Here is a 12962-nt window from a genome sequence, read left to right as displayed (position 1 = left end):
GGTTGCGAGCTTTTGTAATTTCAGAAGATGTATATGATCCATGCCTATCTTGACCGGTGTCGCCATCCTTGGAGGAGCCGCTACCGCAGGCCACTGCATCGATGGGCTTTTCTTCGCCTGGCTATGGAGATGTTGTACACGAGAACTACACGCGGGATATTTGTTTGGGCATAGAAAGGTATTGCAGAGTATATTGGACATCGGACATGTTTTGTTTGTAATTATTTCTTTCTGAAAAATATTTTTTCTTAATATATCAGAAAAGGTCCTGTGACATGATTAATAGTGTTTGTATCAGTTTGTGGTGGATGATTTAAATCTATTTAAGGGGTCCCATAAACTATGAGCAAAGGTTGTGTTTTTTATTATAATTTACTACTGTAAAATTCTGAGTGAATGTAATATCAAAAACTAATTCCCGCAAAGTAAGACATTATCTTAGCCGCATCACATGCAAATAAAAAATAGAGTTGGCTGATACTGTGGTTTACCTAGCTTTCTTTAATTCAATAACAACTACTTGAATTAACTATTTTCCTTTGATACGCTCATGCTTGCTTTCACACTATTATTATTGTCTTGTTGGTGCGTTGCGCTATAAATATTTTGCTACCATAGCAATGCACGAGCACGAACCTAGTATATAAAATATTAAATTTTTGAAGGAAAGCTATTGGGCCTACGGTCAATATTTCCTGCAATTAATGATAACTTTCTTCCTCAGATTAGTACCATGCTGTGTAGTTATTTTGGTAGTATAGCTCAAAGTTTAGCAAACTTTCATTGCCTTTTCTTTTATAACCCTTTCTCATGTTCTTTGATTCATCATCAGGCACTGTTGTCATTCTTAAGATTGGAGCACAACTGGATTGACAAGTTACATCAGATTCAACGAGACAACGGAGACAGCACATCCAACTAGTACACGGCAGTAGCATATGGAGCACTGTAAATTAAAGGTACGGGCCGTACGGCCCTAGCATCAAATTAGGCTTAAGCTGGCCATGCGAGGTAGAAAATGCACTTGAAGAAAGAGACGGTTCAGAACTTCAGATAAACACAAGAACTTGATCCGAAATTCATGGGATTTCCCCCCTTTTCTGCAATTCGATATCGATGTCATATTTTTCCTTGCGATTCCACTGAACATATACAAGGCAAAACATGTCCTTAGGACATGATTCCAGTTCCCTCCTTAATCACCTCTACTACCTAAACACCTACAGTACGATCTACCTCAATCCTCAACATCTATATTGTACACTACACATAATAATAGATCAGGAGATCTATCAAAAAAGGGTCAATCCATGACCAATCCATCACCCATCACCAATCCATGATGGGGGGGAAATCGGTATACCAAGAGCCAAAATTGACAGGACGATCAAAAGGCAACCATCTGGGCATCTGGCCATGCGAGATGCGACTAGCTAGCTAGTCATCCCAGCGGAGGAGCATGACGACGCATCGGCGGATGATGTAGAGCCTGGCCTTGTGCTCCTTGAGAGCCCTGCCCAGCCCTCCTCTCCTCTTGCTGCCGCTCCCAACAAGCTTCATCCTTGTTACTAGCTAGCTAGATTTGCTCCTTATTGATCCCTTGAACAATCTTGTTAATAGGAGAAGACTTGCTTCTGTGGTCGTATCGTTGGTTGTGGTGTGTGAACTGTGAAGAGAACCTCAGGAGGTAGGCAGATTATATAGGCGAAGATGAGATGCGTTTCAGAGGCCAGAGACTAATATCATACCTGCACACGCACGGCTAGCTCGCTAGTGTATGTTGTATAATACTGGCGATCCACGACTGGTTGGAGCTCTGGCCGGGGACAGCGGCCTCGAGAACCACTGGCTCCTTGGATCCTTGTGGCCTCGCTTTCCTCGTCCTGTCCCCCATGGCCACGATCATGTCCGGCATCGCCCCTGACCTGCTCGGTTTGATTAAAGCCTTGGCCTTTCATGCTTGTTGTAGACTTGTACTAGTAGACTAGTTTATACTTGTGCTCAGTGTTTTGGGACCTGAGATATATACAGCTCAGGAAGCCGTGCGTGCGCCCTGGCGCGCCGTGCGTGCGGCGTGGGCATAAATGGCAGTCCCTTCCCTGCGCGTGCGTGCGACGGCGTGCGCGCAGGACGGGGACCACCGGCGTCGAGATCTGAACGGCGACGGGCACCAGCTCAGAGCTCACCGTGTGTGAGCTTGCTGCTGCACCAAGCGAGCGGAGCCTCCTCTTGGAGCACAGCTAGCGGTTTTTTTGGCGTACTACATGGAAGCAAGCTCCGTGTGCAGCTGTGCCTTATTTGTTTGTACAGATTAAAAGGGATAGAGAAGTTTGGTTGTACTGATGATGGGTGCTGAGTGAGTCATCATGTCTGCTCTCAGCTTGCTCTAACTGGAACAGCATTGAGTTCACAAGAAAGAACCTCAGAAAATTTGGGGCCTTTCTATACATATCTTAGGAGCATTATCGTAATTGTCGACATAGTTGAGTCGGAAGACATACCAGAATTTTTATCATCCTATAGCTTTCTGCTTTGCTTCATCACGATTTGTGTATTTGTTAGTGTTTCAGTCTTTCAGAGCACCAGTCCTGATTCTGTGGTTGAGTAAGATGGAGCTCGTAAGATGATGCCTGTGTTCTGAACATTCAGCTTATAGGCATCTGCTGTTTAATTGGAAGCATATCGTTCAACTAATTATTGCGTGACACTGAGTGGTCAAGATTCAAGCTGTCAAGCCTGTCCCTGAATTCCGATATGAAGACATACATTGGAAGGGTGAAGTGCTGAATTATCTGGTGACGCCATGCGACAGCGAATGAAAAGAAGGCTTGCTTTCTTGTATTGTCAGTTGAATGTACCATTAAAGAACAAACATTATTGACTTGCAGTAATATACAGATAGCAGAGAAAACACTAGGACTATCTGATTAGTTCACTCTGTCGATTAGACATCCATGAAGCCGTATTTTAAATCTGCTTCTCTATTTATGTCTGGCATGGTTCATCGTCTGATCTAATAGACTTCAAATGTCTTGTGCTGGCTGATCAAGTAATCAAATGTGTATCGTCCAGGTGAAACAGTCAGAAATCTGACCATTAACAATTTCTGCCTGTAGAAAGGAGTCACATCCCAGAAACAATGACATTGGAAAGCTTTTCATTCTTGTGCAAAGCGGCACGGAAGAGACAAACAATGAGAGGGACAAAACTGAATATTGATTGATACTGCAGCTGCTACAAGGATCTGATTCTATCTGTATGTACATTTTCTCTACCATTCTGGTAGCCGGAAAAGAAAAAATAACAACAGCAGAGCTGGAAAAATAAAGAAATCAAGAGCCAAAACTGGTCTTCGTCAGTCATGCCACCGGATCAGCATAACGATACATCTGGAGATGATATAAAGCCTTGATCTCTGCTCCTTGATGGTTTTGCTAAACCCTGCTCTCCTTCTTTGGCTCCCAAGTTTCATCCTGACAAATGCTCACACTCCTTGATGTTGGTGTGGCTGCCTGGAAACACAACAGCTCAGTGATCTTGGCACTTGCACTTGGTATGGCTGACTCAATTTGCACTATGCTAGGAGTTTATATAAGAAGTGTCACAGGCAGGTGGCTATGGAGATCATTAAGAAGAGGAGACTAGAATATGCACCCATCCACCTTCATCATGGCAAGACTGGCAACCCACACTGTATGTACTTGGACCATCAGACAAGGGAGTGAAAAACAAGTATCCCCCAGTGTCCATCTGTTCATGTGAGCCTGTCCCTCATCTTACAATAATCTTCTCCAGACTCAACTTTGGCGTTTGGCACCAGGTTAATGGCAAAGTCAATCTTGATCTCTGAGGAAATTGCGGCGTGCCCGACAACCCTGTATGACCCTCCATTGCGCCTGACGGACAACCTGACCGATCTCGCACGCATGCTGAGACGGATTGCATGTGTTGAGATCTGACTACAGCTAGGATTTGCCTGGATCTAGCCTTTGTTGCCTGCTCAAGAACATGAACAACTACGTATCTTTGTTCCAGGTAGCCAGGGTAGTAGCACATAGTTTGATAGATCCCATAGACAAACTGAGATGAGCTTTGCTTATGATGGAATTTTGAGTTTAAGTAGCATAGCTGAACAGAATAATGAATAGATTATGCTATATGTGGTTCCTCACAAATCACGACTGGCATGGCCAACGTCTACTATTTTGGTCGTGTCTTCTTATCTGATCTGTTTCAGCAGTTCATTGAATTTGAAAAATTAAATCTATCAAAAAGTTCTAGAGTTCCAGTAAATAACATTTTTGCAGGACCCTATCCTTGACGAGGTTGCCAATTTTCCTCTTGAATTGTGTGAATACTTCAAATTTGAGTGGATACAATACTTTTATTGGATAAATTCCAGCTAGGTTTCATCATTTCAAGTATTCATCAGACAATATGTTGTGCATAAGTTCATTTTTGTGTATTCTGTAAGGAAATAAGTATAAACAGTTTTTTCAAAAGATACTGCCACTAGAATAGGATTGAGTTGAGATCAGAGTTTAATGAACACAAATTTTCTGATTAATTTGTTTCGCTGATGAAACATGCATGAAACAAAAATATAAATAACCTTCTCTTTTATTCTGTTAGAATACCTGACATTCTTGTGCAAAAGCAATTTTGCAAGTATAAATAACAAGGGAGGAACAAAATCTGAATATTGATTCATATCACAACTATGCTAAAAGGGTACGTATCTATCTATATACACAATTTCAGCTATCATTCTGGTAGCTGATGAAACGACAGAAGAACTGGAAGAAAAAAGAAAAAAAATCAGAAGCCAAAATTGCTTTTGGTCAATCATGCCAACGGATCAGCATAACTACGCATCGCGAGATGATATAAAGCCTTGATCTCTGCTCCTTCAGAGACTTGGTGATTCCTCCTCTCCGTTGGCTCCTAAGCTTCATCCTCACAACCTGAATGGTCACACCTTGGACAGAACTCAGAAGGTGTATGCAGTGCTGGTGTCTGGTGTGGCTGAGAACGCAACTACTGTATGATTTTTGCTCCTGGTGTGGCTGACCCTCAGTGGGCACACTGCTATAAGTTTATATAGGAAGGGTCAGGCACAGGCGGGGATGATAGTTAAGAGATTGAAACATATACTACACACACCTGCATCATGGCAAGACTGGCAACCCACACTGCATGTTCTTGGACCATCCGACAACAAGGTGAAAAACTAAAAGCCCAGTGCCCATCTGATCAAGTGAGCCTGGTTCATCTCATCTTACAATAACCCATCCTTGGCCTCCGGGCATCAGTTTATTGGCAATGTCAATTTTGATCCCTGAGGAGATTGCGGCGTGCCCGACAACCCAAGATGGCTCTCCCGTGTGCGCCTGACGGATTGACAACCTGATCGGTCTCACCCGCGCACGCTGAGGAGGATTTACATGGAACGCATGTGCTGAGATCTAACGACAGCTAAGTATTTTCCTGGATCTAGCCTCTGGTGTCTGCTCAAGAACATGACGAACAGCTATGTATATCTCTGTCCCCGGTGATAAAATAGTAGTGACAAGCTGCGCTTAGCTGCGCTTGTGATGGCAGTTCGAGCTTAAGAGAGGCATAACTGAAAAGCCCATAGGTTATGCCATGTTTGTTTCCTCATAATTGGACATAAAGGAAAGGAATGGCCAACATTCCAGTCGTGGTTTTAGGTTGTGTTTTCTTCATTGCCTGTGTTCACTAGTGAAGTTTAATTTGACAAAAAAAATACAATGATCTGCCAGTTCAGGAGTTTAATAAAATATAAGTATTTTTATGGCAGTTCCAATTGATTTTTTTTTCTTTTGCTTTCCTATGAATGCTAAAATAGGAAATCCTGGCGAGCAACAAATTATTTATTATTTGCGAAAGAGCAATAAATTAATTAGTGAAGGGAACCTCGTACATGCTTTATTAAGAGTAGGCTTTGCCTGATGAAAAAGCTAAATGATACTAGTCTTCAAGGTACCTTTATTGTATAAATTCCAACAAGGTTTTACTTTCAAGTATTTATTGAAGAAGATATCACACAAAGGTTCCTTTTTCGTTTGTTTGAACATGAAGTCAACATAAATAAATATTTGAAAACAAAAAATATGACCACAAAAATGATATACCATTATTAGTACATGTTGAGATTTCAAGTCATGAGTCAATCAACAGAGATGAACTAATCAGATATCTTTGGAACAAAGGTGAAAATAAATAAATAGGGGATAAAATAAAAAATAAATGTACATGGTGACCATATGTTGCGTTTATGAATATAGGTAATTTTGCCATATGATTGCATTGGTTTGCCATGAGCCCATGAGAATGACCGGGCGTTCAGAAGTCAAGAGTCCGACGAGCTGCAAGCATCCAGTTGATGGAAGGCCGATAAGATGTAAAAATGAGTTGTGTTGTTTCGTTTGAAGTCTTGATGTTCATTTCTTCGGATGCAGGTAATGGGAAGTCCATGATAAGACCTCAGAATCAGAGGAGTACACGCACTCTGTAGCCTGAAGTTTTGAATCTGCAAGACAATGAAATTAGTTCTTTTCTGGGATCGGTAGGAGCAGCCAAATACACCGTACCCGAGATTCATCAGATGTGCTCCTGCTCTGGCAAAGAAGAGGAAAAGAAACAGCTCAAAGCGAAACTGCCAGAATCTATGCACCTGCAGTTCTGCACCCACAATGCTAGAAATTAAACTGAAAAAGATGAAGAGGCAGGCATGTATTGTGATCGATCCGTTGCTTGTTCTCTGTTCATTGATTTGGCATTCCACACTGATGTGATTGTACATTGTCACACTAGTTATCAGGGGGGGAGAGACACTGACGAACACCACAGTGAATCCTACTGCTACCACCTCTAATTTGTACTACTACGCTATATTGTCCCTGTCCCTCTATGTACAGCAGCCGGCGACCATTCTGGCACCAGCACAGAGACAAACCCAGAACACCCCCCAAAACTTTGGCACCCGATGAAGCATCAGGGGCAGGGCAAAGACGATCCCACCGATCGATCCATGTCGTCGGACTCGGATAGACGAAGCTTCTCCAATGGATCTGGTGGGATCAGTCGTGCCAGCGCAGGAGCATGACGACGCAGCGCTGGATGATGTAGAGCCTGGCCCTCTGCTCCTTGAGGGCCTTGCCGAACCCCCTCTGCCTCCTCTGGCCTCCAACAAGCTTCATCTTGCCGCTCGCTGCGAGTGTTTGGCTGGAGCACGGGTAGATCTTTGAATAACAGGCGAGTGTCTTGTTGGTTGGCTCAAGTGGCAGTGGATGGTGTGTTGAAGCAGCGCTCCAATGGCAGCCGTATATATAGCAAGGAACCGAAGGGGCTGGATGTCTAGATAGCAGAGGATGAGGAGGAAGAAGAAGACTACTAGCGCTAGCAGGTAGCAAGAAGCAATAACGCAAGAGGGGGGAGACGGGCGGGCGGGCCACATGGTGGCGGGCAGCGGCAGGCAGGCGGGGTTGGGCGCCAGTGAGACGGCCAGCGCGGCGAGATTCCGCCTGTCCCCCCGGGCTCGCCGGGGACCGCGCGCAGCGCAGCGCACGCCGGCCGGGGGGGTGGGGTGGGGGTGGTTCGGCCGTCGTGCGCGGCGAGCCCAGCGGTGTCGGGGCGTGGGCTCCGCCACTGTCTGGCCATGGAAAATGTGTCCCCCCGGCCTCTCGTGCGGTGCGGCGTCGCTGCCACGAACGCCCGTGCGCCTGACTGCCTGCCGGTTGCCGCCGTGGGGCGCCCGTGCGTGCGCGCGCGCCGCCCGATTGATTCTTCTGCACTGATACTCCAATGAGTTGCTTCGTGCAAGCTTTGAATGGTGGTTGCTGAGTCATGGCTAGACCAGAGTCACCCCCACAAAAGTCCTTTTCTTCTCGGCGTTCGGCAGGCTTTCGTCCCCAGTCCCCACTGCCCATCCAAAGAAAAAAAATCAGGAAAGGCTAGTTTGCGAAGGAAAAACAGCGAGTTATCAAATACTAGCTCCATCCTTAAACGGATGATATTTAGAACAAGAATAATTTGTAAAAAGTAGATAAATTTGCTTGTCCTAACATGATGCATTTAAGAACTGACACAGTAGTCCAAAATTAATTCGCGTGATCTATTTCAAATAACTTTTTTTCAAAAAACATGTTTTGCACGCATGTCAATAATATTTGTCATCATGGAAATGGGATTTAATTCCATGGAGCTGGTTCGGGGGGCATGCATGAGAGTCGGGGAAGAGGAACAGCTGAGTAAAGAGGGGGCACCAAGGATGCCGCCCCGTGCTAACGACTCGCCACCGCTTTGTCCCTATCGGACTCCGGTGTGTGAGCTAGGCACTGGATGAGGACGCTAACAAGCTAACCAACTTGGGAGGGCATGTGCGCGTGTCGGCCATGGGTGGGTGATCTGACTTGGGGGTGTGGTGACCGTGCTGATTGCCTCTTTGGCTTTGTTCTCATTGTATTGATCGGCTGCTTGGTTGTTCTAGCGCGTCCAGCGATCCGGTCAAGGCCCACGGGACAGCGCACGTCTCGGTGGTGACTGGTGACCCCTTTTTTTCTCAGCAATTTCAGTCATTACGACGAGCTGTGTGTTCAGTAATCTCATGGCCTGTTCGCTTCAGCTTATAAGCCGGCTGAAAAGCTGAAACGGCTGATTTGTTGTGAGAGGAAAACACTGTTTGGTGGCTAATAAGCCGGCTGAATAAGCTGAAGCGAATAGGCCGTCAGAAGTCACGAGTAAATGACGTTTTGGGTTACCTAGTTTAAGTCAAACCATATCAACCGTGATGAAATAATGGGCTTGGTCCATTGCAATTTCAGAAATTCCAAATAAATCTCAAAAGAGCAGTGGATATGAGCAAGTGGTTGGAGTGATGCAAACCTTTAGTCCCACATTGCTAGTGAAGGAGAAGGATGACCAACATAAATATGAAGGTTGTCTCCCTCTTCCAAACTATGTATGTGGGGAGTGAAGGAAAGCTCCACACGCGCTCGCAAGCTTGCCACGCCTAGCAGGGCAGGGCGGGGCAAAGGCCGTGGACGTGCGACACCTACGTGAATGGTCCACCAAAATTTGGACTCCAACCTTGTGGTGCCGCGGTTTCCTGCTGCCGTTTTATTTTTTTGATTACTTAACCTTCAAGTCAGCAAGATATATGGAAGCCTAATCGGTTTAGATCACGATCGCAATGTGAGATCGTAGGTTCTCCTATATATATGACCTATCGAACTCTACCGAACAGACATCTAATCAAGCTAGGATTTTTGCCTCTTCTCGCTACTGTGCCACCACCATAGTCTACTCCATCTCGTGCACCGGCGAACGGGAGAGCGGATCTCTGAAACATCTTGTTCTTGTGATCCTGCACCGGGAGAGGGCAAATAAGGTTTTTGGAGCGCGACTGCTCAGGTTCTTCGCCACGGCTCATCTTCCGTCCAAGTCCGACGTTGTGACGTGCCATCGTCTACAACGTCATCTGCTGCGCTCCGTCCGCAACACCATCTTCGTTCCGTCAGCACCGCTCAGCTGAGTACGTACACCGTGATCTGATATGCTATTTCAGTATGCTTTCTGAGATTATATTGGTGTGCTTGATGTTGCCTAATATGTTAGAGGTTTACCCGCTAGGTTTTGTTCTTGTCATGATTTGAAATTTACTCTTACGGTTGTCTAATTTTCCAACAAACCGTTGGTTAAAAATTATTTCATGTGTGTTGAGTTTGGATATTTTTGACAATAGTACTAGTGTGATTTTTCATGGTTACCCTTCTTTGGCAATTTTTTTATAGCACCCTTGTTTTACAATTGAGTCTCCGATCGAGGGGAACTTGGATAGCAGAGAGAGAGAGACAGACATTGAAAAGCTACACGAACAATTTTCTCCTCCATCACCTCCTGTATACTGCATGGCACGACTCACAGATTTGCCCTGTTTAAGAACATCGACTAAACTTTGTTGAACGAGAATAGCAAATTTCTCATTCCTGTCATTATTGGATTTCAATACTTGAGTCGATATGATATGATCCATGCATACTGGAACTCTATCGACGTTATCACAGGTCAGATCGAAATAGCAGTCTCTCTACTGCTTTTAGTACACATTTACTTACCCCTTCCTCTGCACAGCAGCCTCAAAATTTGGATGAGAGATTATGAGATAACGAGTGTGTACAGCATCAAAGTTTATGTACATGGACTCTAGTAGAGAGAACTAATATAGCGACAATAGAGCAATTTATGACACGCAAAAACGATTTGGTCAAGCATGCAAGAAAACATAACACTCTCAAGCCTTATGGGTCTTTTGGATCTTTGGTATTAAGGGCCTGTTTGGGAGCACTCCACTCCAGAAAAACCAGCTCCACTCCACTAGCTCCACACTTTCCTAGCTCCACTCCACCGACTCCAAAAAAACATGGAGCTCCTGCACGTGTTTGGCTGATGGCAGTGCTCCAGCTCCAAAAACGTGAGCACTTGGTGTGAATAGTCTATTTTACCCTTTGTTAACGGACCCACATGTCATACTCTTCTATTTTCTCCTCTCTTCCTCCTCTCTCTCCTCTCCACTTCTCTTCTACGGGCACCTGCCAGAAGATGGACATAGGCCGGCATACGCCCCAGCCGCACCGCCGCGGGGGAGCTCGCGGGTGGGACGGGGTGGCGCGACGGGCGACGCGTCGGGGCGCGGCGGACGGCGCGCGGGTGGGACGGGGCGGCGCGGCGGGCGACGCGTCGGGCAGGCGGCGCGGCGGGCGGCACGCGGGTGGGACGGGGCGGCGCGGCGGGCGGCGGTTCGGGCGTCGGGCGTCGGGCGGCGGGCGGCGCGCGGTGCGCGGGCGGCACGGCGGGCGGCGGCCGGCGCGTGGGTGGGGTGGCGCGTCGGGCGGCGGCCGGTGGCCAGCGTGCGGGCGGCCCGGCAGGCGACGGCTGGCGCACAGGTGGGACGGGGCGGCGGCCGGCGTGTGGGTGGAACAGGCGACGGGAGTTTTATGTTTTGCGAACCGGTACTGTGTAACGAGTGGCAATGGTGGGTAAATACCCACCAACTCCACGAGGAGGTCTGTAAGGGGGGGTTTTTGGAGCACCTCTTGAGGTACTCAAAAAAACGTGGATCTACCCCCTGCTCCACCTTTTTCTTGGAGCCGGAATTTTCGGAGTTGGTGGAGTGGAGCAATTTTTTGTGATGCTCTACCACACACCTACATCCTGTAATAACTAGGAGAAGATTGCTTTGGGTTGTGTTGCTATATGAAGCCACCCGTTCGGTTTTACAAAAATTCCATATTTTCTTGTCCAAAGGGAAGTTGGAACCTTTGAAATTGATCTCTATTAGAAGTTCTAATCGGGTAAGCACAGGAGAGATATTTTCCAACATGAATACAGTTATATCTGTGCTCTGAAGGACGCCATGGATTGTTCTTTTTTTATCAGGTAAGCATGATATGATTGATTATTTATGACTACCTAGTAAAGGTATAATTTGTACAAGAATGCATATCGGAGAACATTAGAAGGAATCATTTGTTGTGCGTCCTTAACTTATTGTCTAACGAACATTTCAATATCAGGATCTTTACTAGACATGCATATGGCTACAGAAACTAATTGACTTTGGGTGGGACATTGACATTATTCTGGTGATAAGCTAAAATAATCCCATACCTAATTGTTCCGATAACTTTGAAAGTACTATTAGATTGGCCTATGCAAACTGAGAGTAATATATCAGACCTAGTCTACACAATGATGGCCATATCTTTTGGTTCAATCATGAGGTGCATATCCTCCCTTTCAGACTCAATTATGATCAGGTATCCAGGTGTGCTAAGTGCTAACAGATCGAATACCATGACGAAACGACGAAAGGGCAGAATTTCACTTTTCATTTAATCATCAGACACATGATAGGAGTTAGGACAAACAATACAGATAGAAATGAAAAAATAATAAGTAAATAAACTAAATCCTAGAGCGAGCACATTGACAACTTCAGACAAAATACAAAGGTTTGGGTGACTCACAAAATCGTTTGACAAAAAAAATAATAAGTAAATAAACTAAATCCTAGTGAGAAAGCACATAGACAACTTTAGACAAAATACAAAGATTTGGGTGACTCACAGAATAGTTTGACAGGAAAAGCAGAAATCTGACAGCAATTGCAATTCGACAGCATCACACACCTGGTAACGGAGACCATTCTGCATGGAGTGGCTAGGCAAGCTCGCTACCTCTTCCAGAGCTTCATTGGTGCCCTCCATCTCTATGTATTTAACTTCCTAATCTCCGGGAATCGATCGGACCAAGGTAGTAGGTGTCAAGGTATCCTATATATAACCAAGGAGGAGAACATGTATCGCAACTTGCATGTCTGAACTGAAACATGATGCGTTTATGTGCCATTGCTCTGGGAGACAAGGGACGCCACTTGAATTCTTATGTAGGATCCCCGTAACCACGTATATGCATACTGTAATTTGCCAGATCGATGAAGCAGCAAGGTGCCCACTTGTGTGTCGAGCTTGGTATCAGACACTTTCGATTTGCGAGGCGGTTTATGCTGGGTGTGAGGGCGGCATCTGTTTATTCTTCTGATACGATCGGGGTGGCCGACAGGACACCGAGTCCGGTGCTAGCTCTTGCAAATTGGTCTGAACTCAACCGCTCAAGTTGACTACTGACATGTCTCTGCAAATTGTATCAGATTTAAAGATTGGCTAGGAAAACATTGGTAACACACAACAATGGGCCATTTTTTATACGAAAGGAAATGGAAGATAACAACGAAAATGTAGGATCCCGAATTTGGTCACCATGGCGAAATCATGTCACCAGGACAGAGGCTTGCAGGAGCCAGGTTTTTGTTCCAATGATTTGCTTAATCAGCGCCACCACATCAGTACAGATTTACAAAATAGGTGTAGGGTATCCTT

The 12962-nt window shown here is 45.5% G+C and overlaps 2 long non-coding RNA genes across 2 annotated transcripts; both read right to left on the bottom strand.

Annotated features, from left to right (window-relative positions):
- Positions 1 to 1106: 1106 nt before the first annotated feature.
- On the bottom strand, positions 1107 to 2190 carry LOC111257418. The gene is made up of 2 exons (XR_002677935.1): positions 1749 to 2190; positions 1107 to 1666 (listed from the first exon to the last, which is right to left on the bottom strand). It is a non-coding gene; the product is annotated as an uncharacterized LOC111257418 (long non-coding RNA).
- A 3996-nt stretch (positions 2191 to 6186) lies between these two features.
- On the bottom strand, positions 6187 to 7465 carry LOC111257224. Its single transcript, XR_002677630.1, has 2 exons — positions 6615 to 7465; positions 6187 to 6553 (listed from the first exon to the last, which is right to left on the bottom strand). It is a non-coding gene; the product is annotated as an uncharacterized LOC111257224 (long non-coding RNA).
- Between the last annotated feature and the right edge of the window lie 5497 nt (positions 7466 to 12962).

Source organism: Setaria italica, chromosome V (assembly GCF_000263155.2).
Source record: "Setaria italica strain Yugu1 chromosome V, Setaria_italica_v2.0, whole genome shotgun sequence".
In the NCBI taxonomy this organism is placed as follows: domain Eukaryota; kingdom Viridiplantae; phylum Streptophyta; class Magnoliopsida; order Poales; family Poaceae; genus Setaria; species Setaria italica.
Note: the sequence above shows the minus strand (reverse complement) of the source record. Positions and strands in the feature narration are given on the sequence as shown.